Source organism: Pelodiscus sinensis, chromosome 22 (assembly GCF_049634645.1).
Source record: "Pelodiscus sinensis isolate JC-2024 chromosome 22, ASM4963464v1, whole genome shotgun sequence".
NCBI lineage: Eukaryota > Metazoa > Chordata > Testudines > Trionychidae > Pelodiscus > Pelodiscus sinensis.
Window position 1 is genome coordinate 26730595 of NC_134732.1, and position 25899 is coordinate 26756493.

A 25899-nucleotide genomic window follows, 5' to 3' on the forward strand; every position below is an offset into this window, starting at 1 on the left:
CTGGGATGCCCCGCCGCCGGCTTCCCCCGAGGCTTTCAAAGCCGCGGAGGGGCTCCGGCGGGGGGGCAGCCCATGCGCGCCTGGGATGCCCCGCCGCCGGCTTCCCCCGAGGCTTTCAAAGCCGCGGAGGGGCTCCGGCGGGGGGGGGGGGGCAGCCCAGGCGCTCCTGGCGGCTTTGCTCCCGGTGCCTCTGGTCTGCTGGGGACCATCTCCAGCAGACCAGGGACACCGGGAGCAAAGGAGGCGGAGGGGCGCTGGGGTATAAGATGAAACCCTATCTTTTAATTAAAAAGATAGGGGGTCGTCTTATACACCCAGTCGCCCTATACGCCGGAAAATACGGTAACAAAAATATAGCTATCGTACATAGCTGCAGCGGCACAGGAGCCAGCAAACAGAGCTGTAAACAGGGGAGTTTGAGTGGGAGTTTGTAAGGGGAGTCTGGATATTGGGACTTGTTTGGGTTTTGTTTTTGCTGTGGAGGGGATGTTTTGGTTTGTTTTTGTGTTCACCGGACTAATAGGACTTTGGTGAGAAAGTAGATAAAACACAGAGGCAGCAGTGGCCATGGCCCAAGTAGTAGAGAGCACAAGGAGGATGATTGGATGTGGTAGCCGCGGTATGTACATGATTCTGGAAGGGGTACCCGAAAGGAGTTTTGTTTGCGTGAAGTGCCGCCTGATAGAGCTTATGGAAGAAAAGATCCGAGGACTGGAGATGCAGGTGGAAACTCTGGTCGAGTTTAGAAGGGAGTTTGAGCAGATGATGGAGCAAAGGCATGACGTGGCTGAAGGGGAAAGCTTAGATATGCAGATGGAAGCAGGATCAAGGGCCTCAGAGGGGGGACTGCTGGGCGAAGAAAATGGACAGTGGAAGCATGTGACTAAGAGAACCAGGCAGAGGAAAAGATGGGTCAGTGAAGGAAAAAGAGAGCTCAAGAACAGGTATGTGGAGCTGGAGAATGAAGAAGGGGTACAGCAGGTAGATAATGAAGATAGAAGGGTAAGGAAGAAGAGAAGAGTGGCTAGTCCCATAGATAAAGGGGAAGAGTTAATGGAGACAACACCAATAACACTGCTCTACAGCCAAAATGCTTCTGAAATAAATGCAGTCAAACTTTACTAATTCTGGGTCACTGAGAACGAAAATGATGCTTAAAATTGTTGATTGGCTCTAGTTTTTAAGATATGCTATTGGGTCAGTATATACGACCCTTGACTTGCGAATGGCGGAGGATAAGTGAGTTATAAAGGGAAGGGATCTCAATTTAAACCAGAAATGACTAAAATACATCTTTAACTGGATATATGAATAAATCTATGACTGAGTTTGGACCGTACTTGCTTTTTAGGCAAAACAATGAATAATGCAATCTGAAGCTGGTATTACGTCATACATGATATGAATTGCATCATGTTATTCCTAGAAATCATGGATGTTTTGCTGCATAATGGCAATGTTTTTTCCAGTTGGTCATGCAGTCCATATGAAGAAAACCTATGACAACATGAAACAACTTTTGAGGTGCATAAACTATAACCAACATCAGTGGCAGCTTTGAGGCGATTTGAAGGTGTTGCTCTCTTGCTTGGTCTGCAGACTGGATACACAAAGTACTGCTGTTTTCTCTGCGAATGGGATAGTCATGCAAGAGATTCCTACTACATCAAGATAGATTGGCCACTCCGACAGTCATTGGAGCCTGGGAGGAAAAGTGTTCAGCATCCACCACTTGTTGAATCAAGGAAGATTTTGTTACCACCCTTACACATCAAGCTGGGTCTGATGAAGAACTTTGTGAAGGCCATGGACAAAACACAAGCAGCTTTCAAGTACCTCCGTGGAAAATTTCCAAGGTTAAGTGAAGCTAAGATAAAGGAAGGTATCTTTGTTGGTCCTCAGATTCGTGAACTTCTTCGAGATGATGCATTTGACCATGCACTGCATGGCAAGGAAAAGACGGCATGGAAAGCCTTCCTGTTAGTGGCAATAAACTTTCTCAGAAACAAGGCAGACAACTACAGGTTGTTGGTGGAAAACCTCCTCAAGGCATACAAAAGCCTTAGTTGCAACATGTCACTAAAGATACATTTTTTGCACTTTCATCTAGATTTTTTTCCACCAAACTGCGGAGCAGTGAGCGACGAGCACGGCGAGCGATTTCACCAGCACATTGCAACAATGGAGAAACGCTGTCAGGGCAAATGGAGCCCATCAGTGCTTGCAGACTATTGCTAGATTACTCTAGGAGAGGGTGGGTGAGATTCTGTGGCCTGCACTGTGCAGGGGGTCAGACTAGATGATCATAATGGTCCCTTCTGACCTTAAAGTCTTTGAGTCTATATGCAAATAGCTTCTTTCACACTGATGGGCATGAATACAAAGATTAAGACAAGACTACACAACACACAGGCCTCATTTAAGTCAGTTCTGCTAATATTAATAAAATTCAATATTTACCTGATTTCTACCCACCTGTCAGCACTTTTAATAGGCAATGACAGTCCAGGAATTTCAACCCAATATCAACTCAAACCGCACTGCTGGCCGCAAACAAACAGGCCATGGGCTGTATGTTGAGTAGCCCTGATCTAGACAGTGCTTGGTGCTGCCGTAAAGGCAGGGGACTGGACTTGATGACCTCTCAAGGTCCCTTCCAGTTCTAGGATGCTATAATCCTATATAGCAGAGCTATTCAATATGCGGCCCACGGGCTGCATGTGGCCCGCAGCCTGTTTGTTTGCGGCCTGTGGTGCGGTTTGGGTTTACGCGGGGCTCAACGTGTGACCCACAAGTGGGATCCTTTGAACATGGCCTCCACAGGGAACACACTCCACAACGCCAGTCAACATAATGGTCTTCTGTTGATATGCGTTTTAGTAGTTAAATTCCTGGACTGTCATTGCTCATTAAAAGTGATGTCATATGAGTGGAAATCGGGTCAATATTGCATTTTATTAATATCAGCAGATCTGACTTAAATGGGGTCTGCGTGTTGTGTAATTTTGCCTTAATCTTTGTATTGATGCCCGTCAGTGTGAAAGTCGCTATTGGTATATATTTGCATGTATATGCAAGCACACTTAAGTTGCGGCCCTCGACATGTACTGTGAGTATTATTGTGGCCCCCGAGGCTTCTAAAGTTAAGTAGCCCCACTATACAGTATAGATGAAACAATTACCAAGTATGTGTTTGACTGTTATGTTTCCCAGTTCTGTTACAAGAGTTGATAGTTTGGATGTGTTTATATTTTGAATAACATGCACCAAGTATATAAATCTATCAATAATTGTTTATTACATAATTGCATAAGAGTAAATATGTAAGGGTACGTCTACACTACAGCGCTAGTTCGAACTAACTTAGTTCGAATTAGTTAATTCGAACTAAGCTAATTCGAACTAACGCGTCTAGAAGTAAAAACTAGTTTGAATTAGCGTTTTGCTAATTCGAACTAGTAAGTCCACATTGAGTGGACTCTGAACAGGGCTTAAGGATGGCTGGAAGCAGTGCCGGCAGGGCATAAAAGGAGGACTTAGAGCATGGAGATGCTGTCTCAGGCTAGCCGAGGGCTGCACTTAAAGGGTCCCGGCCCCCACCCCGGACACACAGTTCTAAGGGGTGCCCCGCTTGCAAAGAAGTTCTGGCTTGGAGTGCCTGGAGTACCCACACTGGGCACATCACACCACTCGGCCATCAGCCCGGCTGCACTTGCCGCAGGCTGCCATCTGGGGAGAGGGGGTAATTGGGGGGCTGCAGGAGAGCTTCCACCCCCAGAAGCCCGCAGAGCCAGCCCAGTCGTCCCCATCGGGGGCTCGTATCCCATTCCTCCCTCACCTCCTTCCACTTACCCTTCCCTAGCCCCCCTTCTTATTGATGTACAAGATAAAGATAACGTTTCTTCCAACATTGACTCTGTCTTTATTGAACAAAACTGGGGGAGACTGGGAAAAGGAGGTGGGAGAGGGGAAGAGAAAGGCTGGGAGAAGGGAGGGCAACTAACATGATCAGGGGTTGGGAACAGGTCCCAGATGAAGAAAGGCTACAGAGACTGGGACTGTTCAGCTTAGAAAAGAGGAGACGGAGGGGGGACAGGATAGAGGTCTCTAAAAGCAGGGGTTGGGTGGAGAGGGTGCATTCAGAAAAGTTCTTCCTGAGTTCCCATAAAGAAGGACTAGAGGACACCAAAGGAAAGGAATGGGTAGCAGGCTTCAAACTAGTAAGAGAAAGCTGTTCTTCACAAAGCAAATAGTTAACCTGTGGAACTCCTTGCTGCAGGAGGCTGTGAAGGCTACAACTAGAACAGAGTTTAAAGGGAAGTGAGATCAAGTCATGGAGGTTGGGTCCATGGAGTGGTATTAGCCAGGGGGTAGGCGTGGTGTCCCTGCCCAAAGTTTGTGGAAGGCTGGAGAGGGATGGCACGAGACAAAAGGCTTGGTCACTGTCTTCGGTCCATCCCCTCCAGGGTCCCTAGGGTTAGCCGCTGTCGGCAGACAGGCTACTGGGCTAGATGGACCTTTGGTCTGACCCAGGACGGCCATTGTAAGCTCAGGGCTCAGGGTCGGGGGTCTCAGTGGACCCCCTTGATTTTCATGCACACCTGCTCCTGGGTGGCCAGGCTGGCAGCTCTCCTGCCCTAGCCGGCCACTTTCCTGTGCCTAGTGCGGAGATCGTGGACGAGGTCCACGATGTCCGCACTAGCCCAGGAAGGTGCCTGCCTCTTGCGGTCCAGGGCAAGCTCCCGGGAGCCGCCAGCCTGGTCCCGGCAAGAGGGGGTGGGCTGGGGGGCATCGGGTGGGTGGCTCTGTGCCGTGCCAGGTGCAGGGTCTGCTAGCTGGGTGCTGGCAGGCTTGCACCTGGCACGGGCACCGTAGCCAGCCCGTGCCCCTTTAAGGGGTCCGGGGCCGGGAGGGGGGCATAGTGTTTCCCTGGTGTTGGCCAGAATGGCCACCAGGGAAACCTGGTGAGGGCTAGCCTCCCACTAGTTTGAACTAAAGGGCTACACTGCCCTTAGTTCGAACTAGCTAGTTCGAACTAGGTGTTAGTCCTCGTAAAATGAGGTTTACCTAGTTCGAACTAAGCGTAACGGAGCGCTAGTGTAGCGCCTAGGAAAGTTAGTTCGAACTAACGTCCGTTAGTTCGAACTAACTTTGTAGTGTAGACATACCCTAAGGTATGCAACTCAAATATTTATAAGTACACACTTATTTTGCAGTGTACCATCCTGTAAGCTACATGTTTTTACCATTTGTGAGGTTGACTATCTCACTGAGGGTGTAGCAAAATGCACTTGAATTATTGAAGAGTTATCTATTGTACGTTCCTTTAATATTGGTTTGCTACTTTTAATTAATTTCAATTAATCAGAACATACCTTCATATTATTTCTGAAGTTTGGTTTCCTTTGTTGGTGCTAAAGAAAAATAATATGAGCCTGTTTGGAAATCCTTTGCATACCTTAGCTCTGAATATCGCTTTATTTCAGTAGACTTCCATTATTGTTGTGCTCACAAGGGGTGAATAGGTCACTTCTTGATATTAAGATATTTTTATGATTTTCTTTTAAATACATTTTTGCCTTGATGTGTGAAAGTAGTATCTCTGATTAATGATAATGGGAAAAAGGTAGTGTATTATTCATGTATAATACAGTTTTTATTTCGTTGTGTAAATGCTGGATTTCTTTCTTTTCAGACTGAGTTTGGTATTTCAGCTAATTTTTATGTGGGTGAGAGTACAGTGAAAGCATGGAAAAGTTTATGAGAATATGTTGCATTTGAATGTGTGTATGTCCACGCAGTCTACTTTGCATAAAAATATATAATCACAAGCTTGTTCAGCATGTAATATCTAGTTCATTTTTTCTTCACCGATATGAAGAATCTTGTTTTGCTATATGTGTAAACATTTCCTTATAACCCTAATTTTCACTTAAAATTTTGTTCAAAAATTTAAAATCAATCTATTTCAGATTTCCAATTTACATTTTTATGAGAAATGTACAGCAATAGTCATTTAAATCCAATGGAAGGATCCAATTATGACTTTCTTGTCATTGGAAAAAAAATCTATTTTAAAAGTGAAAATGTTAGCAGTCCAGACTTTTTCTAATAGAATTTCCCCCACTTCTGTACCAACTTTTAATCATCAAAGTTTATAATAATTCAGAGTATACATAGTAAAGGCAGTGACATTAAAATCCTTAAGTTTGGATCCATTTCTGGTGTTAGAACTAAAGGCAATTATTTATTTATACCTTTTATTATTGGTTTCTAAAATTTTGTTTGAAATGCAGCTTTTCTAAATGCATCAAGGCAGTGATACTGTTGTCCGTACCTGTGGTAGGTTGAGGAAAAAAGATTAACTTTTGAATCTTTATTATGTTTAAAACAAAACTATCTCTTAGACTTAACTACATTACCAAGGCAGCCAACAGGGGCTGGTCTCGGGAGCACATTTCCTTTCATCATAATTTCCAACACAATTTTTGTCTGATGTTTTTCTGATTTTTGAGAAATTTCTGAAATTGTTGTTTCATTCTGTTTTGAAACAAAATCACATTTTGAAATGCCAGCATTTGTTGTGAATCAGAAATCCAGAGCTTTGGCCTGTATCAGTTCTCAGCAAATATCTGAGAAATCCTCTTCACAGAAAGCCCTACTATTGCTAACAATTACTTCGTTGGCACAAAAACAAGTGGTTCTGTGACACCTTAGAGCAGGGGTAGGCAATAATTTTTGGGCCACTCCTGAAGGGGCAGGGCCTAAACAGGAAGGGGCGGGGCTACCCTAACCCCAGACCATGATTGGTCTCGGTGTGGGGAGCCCCTTTGCTCCCCCTTCCCACTAAGCATCCATGCCTCGGAAGAGGCTTGGCACCCTCCCCCAACCTCAGGCCAATCAGGGCCTGACGGTGGGGGAGCGCAGGAAGCCTCCTCCCATCCTGTGAGGGGCCCGTGGTACTTTGAAGTGCCGGGGGCTCCTCGCAGGGCTGGGACAGGGTGAAGGGAGCTTCACGCAGTTCTACTGCCCCCAGGCCCTGATTGTCCTGGGGGCAGGGGAACATGCGAAGCCTCTTCTATTCTCCCTCCTCTCTCTTTCCTCCCCCCCCCCCCCACCGTCCTGCAAGCAGCACGCGGCATTTCAAAGCGCCACATGCTCCTGGCAGGGCGGGAGACGGCTTCGGGCGCTCTCCTGCCCCCAGGTCCTAATTGGCCTGGGGGCGGGGGAGCAACAAGGCCTCCACGGGCCAGATCCACCCGCTTGGTGGGCCGCATCCAGCCTGCAGAGGCCCTTTTGCCCATCCCTGCCTGAGAGAGACAGGACTACAGGCAGTCCCCGACTTACGCGTATCCGCCTTACATCGGATCCGCACTTACGAACGGGGCTTTTCTCGCCCTGGAGCTCACGGGCGGCGGGTCGCCACCCGTGTCCTCTGGGGCGAGAAAAGCTTCTCCCGGTCTCCCTGGTCTGCTGGGGGGGTCCAGCAAAGCCGCTGGACCCCCCCAGCAGACCAGGGACACCCGAGCAAAGCCGCCACCTGGGCGGCTTTGCTCCCGGGCAAATGAGCAAAGCCGCCCAGGCAGCGGCTTTGCTCGGGTGTCCCTGGTCTGCTGGGGGGGGTTCAGAGGCTTTGCTGGACCCCCCCAGCAGACCAGGGGGACAGGAGCAAAGCCGCGGAGCACGCCCACAGCGGGACAGCCCGAGCGCGCTTGGGCTGTCCCGCTGTGGGCGTGCTCCGCGGCTTTGCTCTCCGTCTCCCTGGTCTGACCAGCACGCCAGCAGTGGGACAGCAGCGGCATGCCTGGACTGTCCTGCTGCCCGCGTGCTCTGTGGCTTTGCTCCACGTCTCCCAGGTCAGCAGACCAGGGAGACGGAGCAAAGCCGTGGAGGACTTGGGTGGTCCCGCCACCCCCGTCTCCCTGGTCTGCTGGGGGGGGGCGTGCAGCTAGTGTTCCCCCCCCCCCCCAGCAAACCAGGCTTTTCTTGCCTACCCCTGGGGTAGAGCAGCTGGGGGCTGCCGGGTTGGTCCCGCAGCGCCGCTCCGGACCAACCCGGCAGCACCCCAGCTACTCTGCCCCAGGCGTCCTGATTCAGCCGCTGCTGGTCAGTTTCAGCAGCGGCTGAATCAGGACGCCTGGGGCAGAGCAGCTGGGGTGCTGCTGGGTTGCTCCACTAGGCTTCCTAGTTCGAACTACCGTTACTCCTCGTGGAATGAGGAGTAACGGTAGTTCGAACTAGGAAGCCTAGTTTGAACTACCTAGTTCGTGCCCCGTGTAGCCGCGCTGCACGGGGTTCGAACGAGTGGGGTTTTAAAAATGGCGGCGCCCCGCTTATGCAAATGAAGACCGGGAAATTCAAATCCCGGGCTTCATTTGCAAGTGCGGTATGCCTACATTACCCCGCTAGTTCGAACTAGCAGGGTAGTGTAGACATACCCTAAGGCTGTTGTCTTTGGGCATCCTTTCTTGTTGCAGAAATTCTAAGTTGTTTAATGAATGAGGAAAGGACGAAAAGGATGGTCTCATGGTTACGTTCGTTGAGTGCTGCCCTAGAGAATCGGATTCTACCTTTGCTGCTGCCACAGAATTTCTGTATGATGTTAAAAAAAAGAAAAAACACCCCCATTCAAACCACACATACCTTTTCATTTGTTGCCACTAATTTTGTGCGTCCCATTGTCTGGGTAAACATATCCAAGTGTTATAAAATGTTAAGCATTCTGAAAAATCAGGTCTTAGGCGCAGGGCCGGATTAAGAAAGGAGCTTTAGGGGTCCCAGGATAAAGGGGTCCCACAGAAAGATCTTCAAGCTGCCAAAAGTGCTTTTTTTCCAAAGTCCTCTTAGTTCAGAGCTCTGGTCTGTAGCCCCTTTCTTAATCTAGCCCTGCCTGGCAAGAGGGGAGAGGTACTCAGCTCTGTGTGCTGCCGTGCCCTCCCACCCTCTCTCTTCACACAGGGGTAAGCACCAACTAAACCATCCCTGACAGGTATTTGTCTAACCTGCTCTTAAAAATCTTCAATAATGCAGATTCCACAACCTCCCTAGGCAATTTATTCCAATTTGGAAGTTTTTCCTAATATCGAACCTAAACCTCCCTTTTAAGTCCATTACTCAAATTAATAAGTATAGTCTCTAGCTTGCATTTTGTTTTCTGTTGTAGCCACTTGTTTTCATCACTCTCTCTTGTTTTGAGTGGAACTTCTTTCTTAAATAAATCATTTGTTTTCTTTAAAATGCTCATAAGTCCTGTGCACTATGCAGGAGCAGTGATTTTAAGGTAAAACTGGTAAACTGGAGTGCTCTTGCTTGGGAGCAAAGGATCTGGAATTTCCATAAGTAGCCAGTGTCAAAGGCGGATATCAAAGGGGAATGTTTCAAGGTGATTTGCCAGGTAAAGATATGATTTGGTAGCATGGGGTGGAGTGGTTGAGTGGCTAATAGTCTGGCAGTGTTAGGTAAGACTCCCTCTCTCTGGGGGGGGATGATAACAAGTCGACTTTCAGTACTGGCTACTCTAACAGTCATACCCATCTCTCTGCCTTTCATTCAGTTTAAGAAGCTGCTTCTTTAAGGGAGGATGTGATGTCAAAAGTGCATTGTGTGTTAATTGTTTCATTCTATAAACAAATATTAATAAGAATGTGAAGTCCCTGTTCAAATGCTTTCTGTGTTGCAGAGTGCAATTCATGTTTCTGTATTATAGTGGTTATTAAGCTGAATGTTTAACAAAGTTACCACCTTTTTTCTCTTTGCAGTCTGTCCTTGAAAAAAACATTTATTTTGTTCTTTATTGGTGTTTTTACTTGTTAGATAAGAAATGTATGTAAATAGATGGTGGAAAATGGCTTATCTGCAGAATGAACAATGATTATTGGGTGTTGGATGCTTTTGTGCATGTGGTCAACTAAGTCACATGACATTGTTTTTGTTATCTAATAGAGTAACTTGAGTTTTATAAACAACATGCCTGCCTGAAAAAAAAAATCCTCACGGAATCTATCAAGGAAAGGATGTTGTACTTGGGGGTTGGAGGAGGGAAGTGGGAGAAAAAGATTGTGCGAATAGGCCTAGGGACGTTTAAGCCACATTAGTTTTCTGTCCTCTTTTGTGCAAGATAACGTTATATTTTTTTGTTTATGAGATCCCAGTTTCTAAGATCTCTGGATCCCTTCCTCACAGAGAGGGAAAGATATTTGTTAGATGTCTAACAGACTTTGCATTCAGTTCCCTCGTGTCAAATTCATTCTACTTAATTCCTGTAACTGTTGCCCCAATTTCTCCTTAACGGGAATACTGTTGTCTGGTGGTCCCTTTTTTCTCCCCGTTGGCACTTTCCTGTCTGTCAGTAGCGCTTATCTGTCACAGAGGCCAGTACCACTTTGAGCAGGGCCATGGTTGTAACCAGATGTGAAACTCCCACTCAAAATCTGGCCACCCTGCAAAACACAGTGTAATCTAGCACCAGTTCTAAAAACAAAGTGTTGCCAAGTTGTTGCCAACTCTTCTGCTTCTCAGACATCTCACCTCCCACATTATCTTCCCTTCTCTCTCCCCTGTGGTTTTGCTGGAGAAAAGCTAGTGACTTTAAAATGTTCTGTCTTTCCTTGCCTTCTATACACCTCAAAACCAAACACACAAGCGTAAGTGTGAGTGTGCCAACAGTTTTACTGTGAATTCCTGTAAATGTTCACAAACACTAGGTCATACCTAATACCTATTTACTTACACAAATAAAAGCTCTACTGCAAACGTATGTACTCACATAAACCAGCTCTCTGAGTGGTCATGAGAAATCACACAAAGGACATGAATGTGGTTGGATTGAATTATGAATAGGATGTGATGAATATGTTTGTGAGCACATTGATCCAGTATTCACCCTTCTCTATTTGAACTGCAATCCGTGTCCTGATTGGTGTATATTTGCTCTGTCATTATTTTGTGTCCCTTGAGACACAATTAGAGGGCATTCCTATCATCAGACTGAAAGGAAAATAAACTTTTGGGAAAAGATACTAGATATTTTTTCAGTCTCCAAAAAGGGGAAAAAAATTATTTTCTTTGTCTTTGTTAGTCACAAGTTAAGAAAAAGTGAACTGCTTTTCCACGTTGCAATGTAAGGCATTTGTAATCCATAAGAATGTTCTTGCTTAATCAAAATATTGTTGATTACTATAAACATTTTTAAAACTCACAAATGAGATTCCACTAGACTTCAGTATTTTACCATCTGAAACGAAATAGTGAATCTAAATTTCCCTTGTATTTTCATTATGTCGTGAGAATGAAGCTGAAAATGTTCTTGAATTCTCAGTAGCTCTGTATTCAGTAGTTAATAATATTTTTTTCACTCTGCTGACCTTAAAAAGGACAGTTAAAAGTAGTATTGTCAGTTGTGTTTTTCAACTGATACTCCTGTAGAAATATATTTCAAATAGCTGTATTTTCTTAACTCTTGATGTGATATAGCCTTAGAATGAAATTCCTCATTTTTATGAGAAATACATACATATGCTTGTATCATTTGCCCCACTCAGATTTTCTAATGGTAACTACAATTGAAAGGGTTTTTTTGTGCACAGGAATATGTAGGTTTGATAACTCCATTAACTGAAACATACAAATTCTAGCAACTCACGTTCTGTGTACTCTTAACACATTCAGATTCTGTGAAAACTAAAACATAATCCCACAGTAGTTCAAATTGTACTGTGTAAATTGAGCCCTTTTTAGCTAGTAGGATTAATTAATACTTGTAATGTGTTATAGAAAAGAAAGATGTAATATAAGGCTTGAGATGTATTATTATTGCATTATGTATAACATCAGCAATCCTAAAGAAGTTCTGCAACAAAAAGTCTTTAGTAGGCTATGGGGGAATTGGTATTCCATGAAACATTTTTATGACATCTGTAATCCTAGTTTTCCTACCACAGTTTACATTTTATCATCTTGGAAAACAGCTGAGACAGTAGAAAAGATGGATTGTGGCTATACTTTGAATTCCATTATACTGTTTAGTGGGGGGTAAGAATGGCTAATAATTTTAGGTGCATGGTAGTTGGGAAACATTTTGAAAGTTGAACAAAATATCATTTATGCTATGAAGCTCTGGAGGAATACAAAAGCAAAATAATATGAATTGACATAACTATTGTCTGCAAAACTTTAAGACAATACTACGTGAAATTAATCAACTATTGATTTCAAATCAAAAGACACACAATTTATACCCTGTCTTCACTTGTATTCTCTGAAAACATCCACTCAATGTGCAGCAGCAGTCAAAAAAGCAAACAATGTTAGGAATCATTAAAAAAAAGGGATTGCGAATAAGACAAAGAATATCTTTTTGCCTCTGTATAAATCCATGGTTTGCCCACATCTTAAATACTGCAAATGTGGTTGCCTCATCTCAAAAAAGATATCTTGGCACTGGAAAAAGTTCATAAGTGGGCAACAAAATTTATTAGGGGTTTGGAACGGGTGTCACATGAACAGAGATTAAAAAGACTGTGACTTTTCAGTTTAGAAAAGAGGAGACTAACAGTGATATGATAGAGGTCTATAAAGGTCTATAAAATCACGACAGGTTTTTATTTTTATCAAAGTGAATAAGGAAAAGTTATTGTTCCTATAACATAAGAACTAGGGGTCACCAAATGAAATTAATAGGTAGCAGAAAGCAAACAAAAGGAAATATTTCTTCATGCAATGCACAGTCAGCCTGTGGAACTCCTTGCCACAGGATATTGTGAAGAACATTACTCTAACAGCATTCAAAAAGAGGTAGATAAATTAATGGAGTTTAGGTTCATCGATAGCTATTAGCCAGGATGGGCAGGAATGATGTCCCTAGCTTCTGCTTGTCAGAGCCTGGGAATGGGTTCCAGGGAAGGGATCACTTGATGATTATCTGTTCTGCTCATTCCCTCTGAGGCACCTGGCATTGAGCACTGTCAGAGGACAGAACAGTGGGCAAGATGGACCTTTGGTCTGGTCCATTTTGGCCATTCTTACATTCTAATGTTGTATGTGATACTACTTTGAAAACGGGAATCTTTAAGAGTTTCAAGAGTAGGGCTAGTTGAGTTTCTTTTTGCTGCTCTTGTTCTACTACATATAGTGTATTATTAGAGTAGAGGACAGTTGCTATGAAAGCCTCATGCACTGACTTGCATGAACACATCTTATGTGTAAGTAATACACAATGCCATATACATCTTGAGAGGCTGCTTTTCAGATGTCAATTTTCCATGGTACAGTGTTATGCTAGGAGATTTCCAGTGCCTTTTAGTGATGATTTACAGTGCTGCAACTGCACACCAGAGAGTCCCTAATTTATTGCAGCTTTACTGATTAACTGTGTGATGCCAGGAGCTTAGAACTGAAATTCCACTTTCAGTAATTGAGGTACCCACAGTTGTTCTAAGCAAAAGACTCTAGAGTAGTTTATATAGCAGGGGTGCTGAGAGCCATTGAATCAACCAGTAAATCCTGTATATAATGAAAGGAAATAAAAGAAAGTTCTTCACACAGCGTGTAGTCAACCTGTGGAACTCCTTGCCAGAAGAGGCTGTGAAGGCTAGGACTATAATAGAGTTTAAAGAGAAGCTAGATAATTTCATGGAGGTTTGGTCCATAAAAGGCTATTAGCCAGGGGATAAAATGGTGTCCTTGGCCTCTGTCTGTCAGAGGCTGGAGAGGGATGGCAGGAGACAAATCGCTTGATCATTGTCTTCGGTCCACCCTCTCTGGGGCACCTGGTGCTGGCCACTGTTGGCAGACAGGCTACTGGGCTAGATGGACCTTTGCTCTGACCCAGTACGGCCGTTCTTATGTTCTTATAATGGAAACTGCTTCAATTTAGGGTGTGTGGCACCCTAATTCCAGCATTTATGCAAATTAGAATTAGGGAATTGAGCGGGAGGGCAGGTTTTCAGATGCACATCAGATTGGAACATTTGTAACCCTTAGTTGGAAAGGGAGCTTTTTCTAAAGTGAGAGACAAGACAGGCTTTTCACACATGAACAAGAGCACTGAACACTCACATGGAATAGGATAGGATTCTTAATCTAAGTGCTTGGACCATTACTTTGTTTTGCTAAATGTAGACCATTATTACATTAACAAGACAAGCTGTCAATTTTCATTGTTCAGTCATTTTGCTTTTATTTCCTATGCCTTTTTCCACATTTACGTACTGTGTTTTAATTTAAATAAATGTTATGTTTTGTCATACTAACTTACCAAATTAAATGTAATCAAGAATGGGAAGGGGAGCAGGCCAGAGCTCCCAATTTATTCTCATTTTAATTATTCATTCTCCTCTGGTTCAGGGCTTGAAGTCCAGAGTCAATCCTTAAAATGTGGTTCTCTGGCCTGAAATCCAAAGTTTTTTTTTCCTGAGTGGAGTGCACAAAGTTTGCTAATCAACGTAGCACTCAAGAACCTCTTAAAATACCCCAGATAGATGGTTTAATCCAAAGAGAATGTGGCTGCATGAGATGTACTCTTATTGAACACGCCATAATATTCTGGCATTGTAGCTCTATAGCTTTTTGCTTCCAAAATAAATAAATGTAACATCGGATACTAATGGATTTGTTTTTCAGCACACACTAAATAAATCTAAAAGTGAAGTCTAGTGAGTAGTTGAATCAATAATTTTGTGTAGGTTACATTTATTAGATTTACCGGTAATTGTTAGCTTTGGGTGGTCTGTTTTCCTAAGATGACTGCAGGATGGGGGGAAGGGGGTGTTAAACTGTATTATGAAGCCCTTTGTGCAACTTTCACAAGTAGGGCTCTATACACAAATGAAGTCAAATTCATGAAAAGCCTAGTGTTGGATCATGTGCTATTTCCCTGGGGGAAAAACAAGCATTTAAAATAAATATGACAGTGTACAATGTATTCATACACCATATTGTGACAGATGTTTAACTTATTATATTACCCTTTTGTTGTTTTAAAAAAAAAAGTTTAACAGAAATAGGGAGCCACCCAGCAATGCATGTTCTGTCTCACACAGGTAGCATTATTTTAGATTACAGAGAACACACAGTTTTGTACGTTAATTGGATTGAAAAGGCAAATGGTAATTTAAAATATTTTTTGAAGAAAATATTTATTTCAGAAAAATCCTTTCAATTCTATGAAGTCATTTGGTATTCAGTGATTGCAAGAGGTCTTGCAAACAAACTAGCAGGAACCTTCAGCACACCAGTCAGGAATTTGATGTGGATTTCATTAGTATGATTAGAGGTTTTTGAAGTTGTCTTTCTTCCTGAGTCCCCACCCCTTCTTTCAAAATCCTTCAAAAAACATACACTTTACACACTATTTTTTTCCATTCATTTTTATAGAATTGTGGGCATTGTGCTAGCTAACTCTTGTCCTTTAGCTAAGTCAGAGCTAGAAAGTTTTTGTGTTTTCCAAGAGTGAAAAGGCATTAATTGATTTGTATTCTTCATCACTTAAACTCATTTATTTTGTATCTAGTTTGTGGAGAAATGAGATTGCTGTATGTTAAGCAAAAGATGTTACTAAAAATGTTTTCTGGGTTAGTTGACTTGTTTTGTAACAGGAAATTGAAGTTTATGGTACAAATACTGTACAACCGTATGTATGTTGGGCAATTCAGGGAATAACTTTATATGTTTATTTAAACTTTAAAGTAAACAAATAAGAGTCGAGGGGTAGGATGGGTGAAATAGGTACAGCTCTTATTTTAAATATAGAAAAGGTAATGTGCTCACAAGCTGAAAACTCCTTTAACTCTGATTTTAGAAATTTCCGGCTGGGTACGAGTATTTTGAATTCTTTGCCATTAATTATTGGATGTCCCTATGCAGAACACTAAACTACTGGCTGAAATTAAATGAACTACTTCAGACAGATTTGTTCCAATACTCTTTATGTTCAGCTTATTCTTCTCAATTCAAATTATGGGTAAAACCTAATCCCAAAATACTGTGTCATTCTTAAAAACCTGAACATTTTTTCCTTGAGTGAATGAATAACCAACGAAGTACTGCAATGTGAGGGAATCTTAATTAGTTCGTAAAGAACTTTTGTTTTGAAATGGTACCAATTGCTGTAAGAAACGTCAAAGAATTGCATCTCGTATGCCTTCTTCCTTTCTTACAGTTTCTGGCAAAAGAAAGTAGTTCCTTTAATTGCCAGAAGTACAGCCTTTCTTTCTGGATCACCAAGAACGCAGGGAGAATCCATTTAGTGGGCTGTTCTTTGTGCCTTAGAAAGTTAGCTATCATGGATTTGGAATGTAGTTATTGAAAGCAAGCACTGCATTTGCTGTTACTTCCCTTAACAGTGGCCTCACTTTATTTTCACATAATTGAATCACTCTTGAAAAGAGTATAGATAAAGCTAGCTCTTAGTAGTCTTTCAGTGTATTATTAGTATGTGGTAGCCCTGAAAGACAAAATGTGAATAATTTTTACTTTTATTTTGCTTATTCAAAAGATTGTAGTGAACCAGTAAAGCTGGTGAATGCTGTCTTGCAAAAAGATGCATCCAAGTAATACTGTGATTTTAAGTAAAGGGCTCATGTAAACTTCCAAACTGTAGGATATTTTATTGAACCTGTAGGGATTTACAGTAACTTTCATATCTGCTTAATCTGACTTAATTTAGAAGATATTAAAGGCAGGCTTCCTGATTTTGAATACAATAGTTCTTTCAAAGAGCAGACATGAAAGAAATATAGAGGTTTTTGTCTTGAAAAATTTTGTTCAAAAGCATACAATTCTTTGTACACATGTTCAGTCAGTATGAGAAAAAGTTATAAAACTTCCGACTATGTACAAAGTAAAGTAAAAATAAAATAATCTTCATGTTCTTTAAAAGTTCATTCCCTAATACTGTAAAATGTCACTAAACCATTTTTACCAAACATCATTTTTTTGGTTTCAGAGTAAGAATTTAGAAAATACAACTTTATTTACATATTTTATGGATGCAAGAGTAATTTTGTAACCGTTATATTTGTTTACCTATTTAATAAGCATTACACAGTTCATAACTAAATTTACAGAGATTGTAATTACTTTCATAACAAAACAAAGCTGTTACCAAAAGATTGGCTTTATAATCAGTCTCTGTGCACTGGAAATTATTTCATACATGTGAAAACATCTGTATATTTTAAATGTAAACCAGCTGTACTATGATAACATTCTTACCCTGTTTCCTTTGCCTTTGGCTTCTTTCTTCAGTCTTTAATGTGCTTTTTATCAAAGATTAACTGAACAGTTTATCCATGGAAACTGACATTTCACTTAGCTGACTGTATCAGAAGTATGTCTGTAGTGAAGGATTCCTCCGCTGAAAAGTTCTCTATATTTGATACTATAATTATAAAAGTTAATGCCTTGAGGCTCTGATAATCTTGTTTTCCTTATTGTTTAAGCTGTTTTTGTTGATAGAAGAATAGCTCAGTTGTTGAATCTTAGCTGCACATCCTCATGCCATAGGCACGGACAGACAATAGCCTGCAGTAGTAACTTTATTTTGATGAAAGAACAGAACTCTGACATTTCAGTTCCAGAGTTTTAAATCTATCTTTTCATGCAAGGCTAAAGCAGCCTTATTTGAACTTCAGCTTCTTTGTGGTGGATTTACATGCTGGAGTTAAAAAAAAAAAAAAAAAAAAAAAACTGTTGAGCATGCAGCAAGTAGACATGTTCTGGTTGGATAAGCCTTTTTCCTCCTCCCACAAGTACAAGGGATCCACCAGCAATAGACACGTTCAGGGCCTCCCCCTAACCACAAACAGCAGAGGTCTGGCTGAAACCAAACTTTGATTCAGTGATGTCACAGCTCACAGCCATCCAAAGTAATCTGGCGTGCAGGAGGCTGCCTCCCTAGGCTTTGGCAGGGCCCATTAGCAACAATTTCCTCTGGACAGCTGAGCTGAAAAACTAGCAGTTACTTATGAAGATATCAACAGTTTGTAAAGGATTTTGTTTGGGAAAAGCCAGTCTTCTACTCTTGGGACTATGTGATATGTTTATTTTAGCTATATTTTCTGTAGTATATTTTAATTAGTATATGTTAGTAAAGATTGCTTCAATTATTGTGAGCCATTTATCCAAAGTATTTAAAAACATGTAGAAACCAGACCCCATTAGATTTTTGGCATTACTAATTAATAATATAAATCTAAAAATGAGTTCTCTATGTATACAATTCCAAGCTGTAACCCTAGAGTTCAGAGAGAAATTCTGAAGTCTCCTGTGTGTTTAAGAAGTATGATCTGTGTATTTATTTTTGTTCAGACAAGGTGTTAGACTCTGTATCTATGCAGAATTAAACTGCAAACTGTCTTATAGGGGGTTTCAGTGTCTTTCCTTGTCAGTGTACTTTTTATAATACAAATGTTGATGTGGAGTATCTTTTAACACAAGCAATTTTCACTGCAGCCTCTTAATTATTCTAGGTTTTCCCTCAGCTAACATCTATTTTATTTTCCTTCTGGCTAAAAAGGAGAGCATTTGTACTACTATGGACCAACATAAATAATAACTAAAAAGACTAGTTTAATGAAACTAACGAGGGGTACCTGAACTCTTCTAATTCTACCACCTTCCTCACTTTATGGCCTTTGACTCTGGAAACACAACTCAGAGCCTTCAATTTGCTATGACAGTTCCAGGTGAAGACAGGAATCAAATTATCCAAACTCAAGCAATTTCTCCAGATATTCTAATACTGTTTAAGAAAATATCACGTCGATGTAACTTGGCTGAAACCCAATTTTTTTACGTTTGCCTGCAAATGATACTGATTGGTATTCCAGAGCTCTTACTTATTCACTGTTCATTCTTAAAGATTTCTTCCCAATTGATTACATTCTTAAAAATCTGCCATTGTATTTCCATGTGAAGTGTGTACTTGTGATTGAATCCCTGGGATACAGCCAGGGATTGAGGGACTGCTGTGTCCCCATAACTCCCCAGCCCTCCCACAATGATTTGCTAGTGACAACAGCAAACCCCTCTAGGTGCTGTTAACATTCAGCACAACCACATGTGGAACTTCATACCCAGCTATGTTGCATGAATGCTTCTAGAGCCACTCAGGAATCACTTAGGCTGTGTCTAGACTGGCAAGTTTTTCCACAAAATCATCTGCTTTTGCGGAAAAACTTGCCTTGTTTACACTTACCTTGTCTACACTGGCCAATTGAATTTCTGGAAAAGCACTGACGATCTCATGTAAGATCGTCAGTGCTTTTCCGGAAATACTGTGCTGCTCCCGTTCGGGCAAAAGTCTTCAGTGTAGACAGCACGGTACTGTTTTCCACAAAAAAGCCCCGATCACGAAAATGGCGATCGGGGCTTTTTTGCGGAAAACCGCGTCTGGATTGGCCACGGACGCTTTTCCGCAAAAAGTGCTTTTGCGGAAAAGTATCCTGCCAATCTAGATGTGCTTTTCCGAAAATGCTTTTAACGGAAAAGTTTTCCGTTAAAAGTATTTTCGGAAAATCATGCCAGTGTAGACGTAGCCAGAGAGAAAAGCACCATCCAAATTCCCCCAATTTCCCAGAAATGGTATATTCCCAGTGCCTCAGGAATATACCATTTTGCATTGCTCAAGATGAGCAGTACAAATTTATTAATTGGCTCATCACTTCATCAATTGAAAGTGGATATATACCAGCCTTTGTAAACTTGAGCAATTTACAAGATACTTTAGACAAACTCACTGGTAAAGATAAACCGTTAAACAAATTTGACTACAAAAGATTTTAAGTGACTATAAAGTGAAATTAGTTATTGATATTAAATATAAGCACACAGTCTAAACTCTCAACTCTAAGAACAGCCATATTCGGTCAGACCAAGGGTCCATCCAGCCTAGTATCCTGTCTGCCAACAGTGGCCAATGCCAGATGCCACAGAGGGAGCGAACACAACAAGTAATCTTCACGCGATTCCCTCCCCTGTCAACCATCTCCAGAGAAAGAGAGGCTAGGGACACCATTCCTACCTATGAGAATGGGCAGTATTAAGCAGTTTTTTTCTCACCCCATTGGATATTGCAATTCATAGTACAGGCAGTCCCCGGGTTATGTGGATCCGACTTACGTCGGATCCCTACTTACAAATGGGGTGAGGCAACCCCGCACTAGCTGCGCCCCCCCCCCCCCCCAGCAGACCGCCGAGACGTGCCGCGGTCCCACCACCCGCATCCTCTGCGGCGAGAAAAGCTGCTCCGCATCTCCCTGGTCTGCTGGGGGGGGGCGTCCCCCCCCAGCAGACCAAGGAGACGTGGAGCGGCTTTTCTCGCCGCGGAGGACACAGGCGGCGGGACCACCAAGATGCGCTGCCTGACAGGCGGTTCAGCCGGTGCTGCACCGAGCGCTGCAGGGGAAGCGCCCCCCGCGCTGCGGGAGGCGGCGACAGTGGGGGAGGCACCCCGCCCTGCCAGCTTTGGGTCCATTGGCCCCGCGGACACCCCTGGGCAGCTCCAACACCCCCCGCTGTCGTCTGGAAGGAGGGTCTTGAGAATAAAACTTGAGAATAAAGGACTGAGGGAAGTGAGGTGTGGGAGAATAAAACTGAGCTCTGGAGAAATGTTTGCCTAGAGTTTCCCCTACAATATGTACCAGTTCCAACTTACATACAAATTCAACTTAAGAACAAACCTACAGTCCCTATCTTGTTCGTAACCTGGGGACTGCCTGTATACAATTTTCACTCTTGAAACCTTGGCCAGTCCCCACTGTTGAAGTCTTCAGTCTTCTGAGCATTCTTGTTGCTTGCAGCAAAGATGGGAGAGGGAAAATGGCCAAGCATGGGGCCCTGTGTTCTGTTTTATATGGTTAGTCTACTTGGTTGGAAGAACACAAGTCCAAGCATGTCTGGTGAGCATTGCTAAGTCCCCAGGGAAGACTGATGAACTGTCCCAGTGTGTGGCCTTATGGAGCTGAGTCATTGAATTGTAATTCGTTGGCTGGAAAATACCTGTTGATGGTTGTTTGACACCCATTCTGACAGTAGTTACTTTATTTGGTGATTCTCTAGAAAGTTAATATCTGGTTGATTCATCAATTTGCAGCGTGTTTTTCGAACAGGTATGTAACACAATCTCATAACTTCATATGCACTAAAGTTATAAACATTTAGATAGAACCATGATTCATCAAATCATAACCTTTCCCCTGATACCTTACCTGGCATGCTTTATAGGCATAGCACAATCTACTATATGAGAGAGTTTGTCTGTCTGTGCATCTGTGTGTTTGTCTATTCAAGAATTCTTCCTAAATGATAAAAGGTAGGGTCACCAAATTCAGTGTACAGCTTCCACTTATCATAACTTCAAGCACGTAAGGGTTTGGATATGCCTGGAATAGGATTGCTTCACATAAAAACATACAGAAGGATAGAAAGCTGGCTAGATTATTGGGCTCAATGGGTCCATGTATGATTAGCAGCCAGTATCAAGCAGAGTGTCCCAAAGGTCGGTTCTAGGGTCAATTTTGTTCAACATCTTGATTAATAATCTGGATGAGGGGATGGATTACACCCTTAGCAAGTTTGCAGATGACACTAAGCTAGGGAGAGAGGTAGATATATAGGAGGATGGAGATAGGGTCCCAGACAAATTGGAGGATTGAATTCCAAAAGAAATCTGATTAGCTTCAATAAGGAGAATTGCAGAGTCCTGCACTTGGGCTGGAAGACTCCAAAGCATTGTTACAGACTGGGGACCGACTGGCTAAGCAGCAGTTTGACAGAAAAGGACCCGGGAATTACAGTGGATGAGAAGCTGGATATGAGTCAACAGTGTGCCCTTGTAGCCAAGAAAGCTAATGGCATATTAGGGTGCATTAGGAGGAGCATTGCCAGCAGATCTAGAGAAGTGACTATTTCCTTTTATTCAACTCTGGTGAGGCCACATCAGGAGTATTGCATCTAATTCTGGGGCCCCCATTACAGAAACGATGTGGATGCATTGGAGAAAGTCCAGCAGAAGACAACACAAATCATTAGGGAGCTGGAGCACATGACCTATGTGGAAGGGCTTGTTTAGTCTACAGAATAGTGAAGGGGGGATTTGATAGCCTGAAGGGAGGTTCCAAATAGGATGGTGAGAGGCTGTTCTCACTAGTGACAGATGGCAGAATGAGGAGCAATGGTCTCAAGTTGCAGTGGGGGAGGTCTAGGTTGGATATTAGGAAAAACTATTTCTCTAGGAGGGTGGTGAAGCACTGGAAGGGATTCCTTAGGGAGGGGTGGAATCTCCATCTCTAGGGGTTTTTAAGTCCCAGCTTGACAAAACCCCAGCTGGTATGATTTAGTTGGGTCTGGTCCTGCTTTGGTCAGAGGGTTGAACTTGATGACCTGCTGAAGTCTCTTCCAGCCCCGGGATTCTGTGATGAGACAGAACCACCAGGCAGGAAAAAATGAGGGGTTTAGTGTGTGGGACAGAGCTCCCAGTGAAAGGGATAGGGATGGGGGTGCAAGAGAAGGCTGGAAGAAAGGTGTCTGGCCAGGGGAGGCGGGCAGGAGCAGGCTTTGGGTTAAGTGTCTGAGTACGGGGGAGAGTGCAGGAGCAGGCTGGGGGTAGGGTCTCTGGCTGGGGGGAAGAGTGTAGGAGCAGGGTGGGGATAGGTGTAGGGCCAGAGGAAGAATGCAGGGGTAGGCTGAGGGTAGGGTCTCTGGCTAGGGGGAGGGGCAGGAGCAGACTGGATGTGCAGAGTCTTGGCTGGGAAGGTGGGGGGTCGAAGGCCTGGGAGGCATGTACTTGCTTTTGTGCCCTGTGCTGCTCTCAGGCTCCTCTGACACAGCCATGGCTTCCCGCTGCTCCATTGGCTGGATTCTGGCCAATGGAGCATCAGGAAAAGCCTCTAAGCCAGTGGTCTCCAAGCTTTTTAACCACAAGATCACTTTTTTCAATTTAAGTGCAATGTAAGAACTACCTCACACCCAAATACCCTTGCCCCACTTCCTTTCTGCCCTTTCTTTGAGGCTCTGCCCCTGCTCCACCCCTTCTCCAAGGCCTCACCCTGCTCACTCCATCCCCCTTTTCTCCCATTCTTACTCACTTTCACCCTTAGTAGGGCTTTGGGGTGCAGGCTTTGGTCTTGGGCCAAGGGGTCTGGGTATGGCTTAGCCCAAGGTGGGGGATTGGAGTCTGTTATATTGTGTAGAGTTCCACAATTTAGGAAGAAATCAGTGGAAACAGAGAGCCTGAGCGGTTGCAAGTGTCCATTTTATTTCGTAACACAGAACTAAGTAGAACCAGCCCAAACAGGCTGGGCTGATCCCTTGTGACCTAACTGAGTTACTGTAACAATAAGATCTATATTTACAACCCATTACACAACATATTCCTCCCTGCTTATTAAGAACATCCCTTTAATAAAGCAAACATTAACTATGGAATGAGGATAGATGGCCTCAAATTCCCAGCTAACCCCGGGAATTATTTTGCCCCATCAGTGAGTTAACCTCAATGACAGGTCCAGCCGTTGAGGAGGCCTTCTTTCTCTAGGTGGATTACGGCGGATGTCTGCTGTTCTTGCACCCGAAGGTGTTATGGGTGCAGGCCTGACAATGGGCTGGGAACTTGAAGTGCAAACAGGTGAGGCTGTTGGGTCAGCGTGCTCAGGGAGGGGGTTTATGTTCGCCACAGGCAGTGATGAAGGAGGAGAGTCAGAAACAGGTGATTCTTGACGCGGTAGCTCACCGGCAGTGGGGAGGTCAGGCAACTCAATTGGAGATGTGTCTTCGGGGCAGGCATAACGTGGCAATAATTGATCTACATGCTGCCACCAGATGATATCCTCTGCAGTCCTGGCAGTATAGGAAACAAGCCCTGTTTGAGCAATAATAGTGGCAGGGACCCATTTAGCTCAGGAGCATAGTTCCAAGCCAAAACTGGCTCTTCAGGACTAAAGGTTTGGTCTTCTGTTCTGGATGCATGCCTGATTACTTGACACTGCTGTTGATGTTGCACAATTTGTCACAGTTCAGAAGGTTTCAGCAAATCAAAGCAAGTGTACATCTGACGTCCCATCATTAGAAAAGCCAGGACATGTTGGTTGTAGTATGAGGTGTGTTTCTGTAGGGTAGTAAGAAAGTGTGAGTCCTCTAGCCGATTTCAAAACTTGTTTCGTTGTCTGCACAAACCTTTCAGTCAATCCATTCTTGGATGGGTGATATGGTGCTGAAGTGATGTGATGGATCCCGTTTGCTTTCATGAAGTTTGCAAACTCCTCAGGGTATGTCTACACTAGCTCGTTAGTTCAAGCTAGGTAGGGTAATGAGGGCAAGCAGAGTTGCAAATGAAGCCCGGGATTTAAATATCCCGGGCTTCATTTGCATGTTCCCGGGCGCTGCCATTTTTAAATCCCCCTTAGTCCGAACTCCGTGCCCATGGCTACATGTGGCACGGAGTAGGTAATTCGAATTAAAGATCCTAATTCGAACTACCATTACTCCTCGTGGAATGAGGAGTAACAGTAGTTCAAATTAGGATTCTAAGGGGGATTTAAAAATGACGGCCGGCGGAATAGAGGAAGTTTATTGCCTCTCCAGGATACAGCACAGCACAGCACAGATGTAATCTGGTCACAGAGCTGGGCTAGGATGCCTCAGGCCCCCTTGAGATGGGGGAGACTGGGCCCCTAAACTCCAGCCCCTTTCCCTAGGCTGTCTCCTCCATGCTCCCAGCCCGCAACTAACTAACTCTCTTCCAGCCCTGCCCCCCAGCCAGGGCAGCATTCCACCTTCCTTTGTTCCTCTCCATGGGGGGTGTCTGGCCATACTGGTTTGCATAGTGACTCATCCTGTTTTGCTGGGTCGTGGTACCCACGGCAGCCAGTGGGGGTTACCCCAGAGCCAGCAGCATAGAAACCAGCCAGGTACCCCCACTACGTCACAACTAGGTCCATAACTTGGGACAGTACTGGCAGAGCCAAAACTATGGTTATCACAAATGACAAAGAAAGAGAAGAAGGTGCCAATATTTTTAAGTGTTGTAGGGGCTAAGACCTACTCTGTGCTACACAGTTTGCTGCTCCCTGTTAAGCCAGATACCAAATCTTACAGTGACATTGTGGAAATTCTGGGGCCACATTATGCTCCAAAACCATTGGTAATTGCAAAAAGGTATAGGTTCTATAACAGAGCCCAAAAAGAAAGTGAAACAATTGTACAATTGGTAGCAAATTTGGAAAAGGTTGCAGAACATTGTGAATTTAAGGACATGTTAAATGATGCCATACGTTACAGGTTAATGTGTGGCCTGCACAATGAAGCTACACAGCGGCATTTATTAACAGAAGCTCAGCTCACCCTACAGAAGGCCATTGATATTGAGGTCTTCATGGAACTGGCTACATGGGAGGTGCAATACCTAGGGTGCATAAAGTGTCCCAAGAATCTACCCACAAAATAGTGGGGAGCCAGGAATGTTACCGCTGTGGTAAACCGTGTCACCCTGCATCAGAATGGTAGTGTAAGGACCTAGTGTTTTGACAATGTAGAAAAAAGAACACATTGAGCGTGCCTGCAAACAAAAGAAAAAAGGGCTTCTGGTCTGGCAAGACAAAAATAAAAATCTGCATACCACTGAGTAGACCCTGTCTGAAGAAGTGTTCTGCTATGCTTTGTCTTTGAAAGGGGGCTCCCATGAATACTGGGTAACCCCACTCTTGGATGGCACACCTGGACGCATGGAAGTGGACACTGGTGCAGCAATTTCATTAGTCTCTTAGGGTACGTCTAGACTACATGCCTCTGGCGACAGAGGCATGTAGATTAGACTACCCGGCATAGGAAAATGAAGCGGTGATTTAAATAATTGCTGCTTCTTTTAAATTTACCTGGCTGCCGCGCTGAGCCGATTAGCTGTTT

The 25899-nt window shown here is 43.6% G+C and overlaps 2 protein-coding genes across 15 annotated transcripts in view; one reads left to right on the top strand and one right to left on the bottom strand.

Annotated features, from left to right (window-relative positions):
• Positions 1-17671, bottom strand: part of ANGPTL2 (angiopoietin like 2) — a 42986-nt gene extending 25315 nt beyond the window's left edge. The window contains exon 1 of one of the 2 annotated variants that reach the window (XM_006130754.4): positions 17212-17671. The gene's annotated coding sequence lies outside the window, so the exon portion shown is untranslated. The remainder of the gene's footprint in view (positions 1-17211) is intronic. The other variant, XM_006130753.4, reaches the window with a different exon arrangement.
• The window catches only part of RALGPS1 (Ral GEF with PH domain and SH3 binding motif 1), a 428912-nt gene that overhangs the window by 227144 nt on the left and 175869 nt on the right, over positions 1-25899 (top strand). The window lies entirely within an intron of this gene.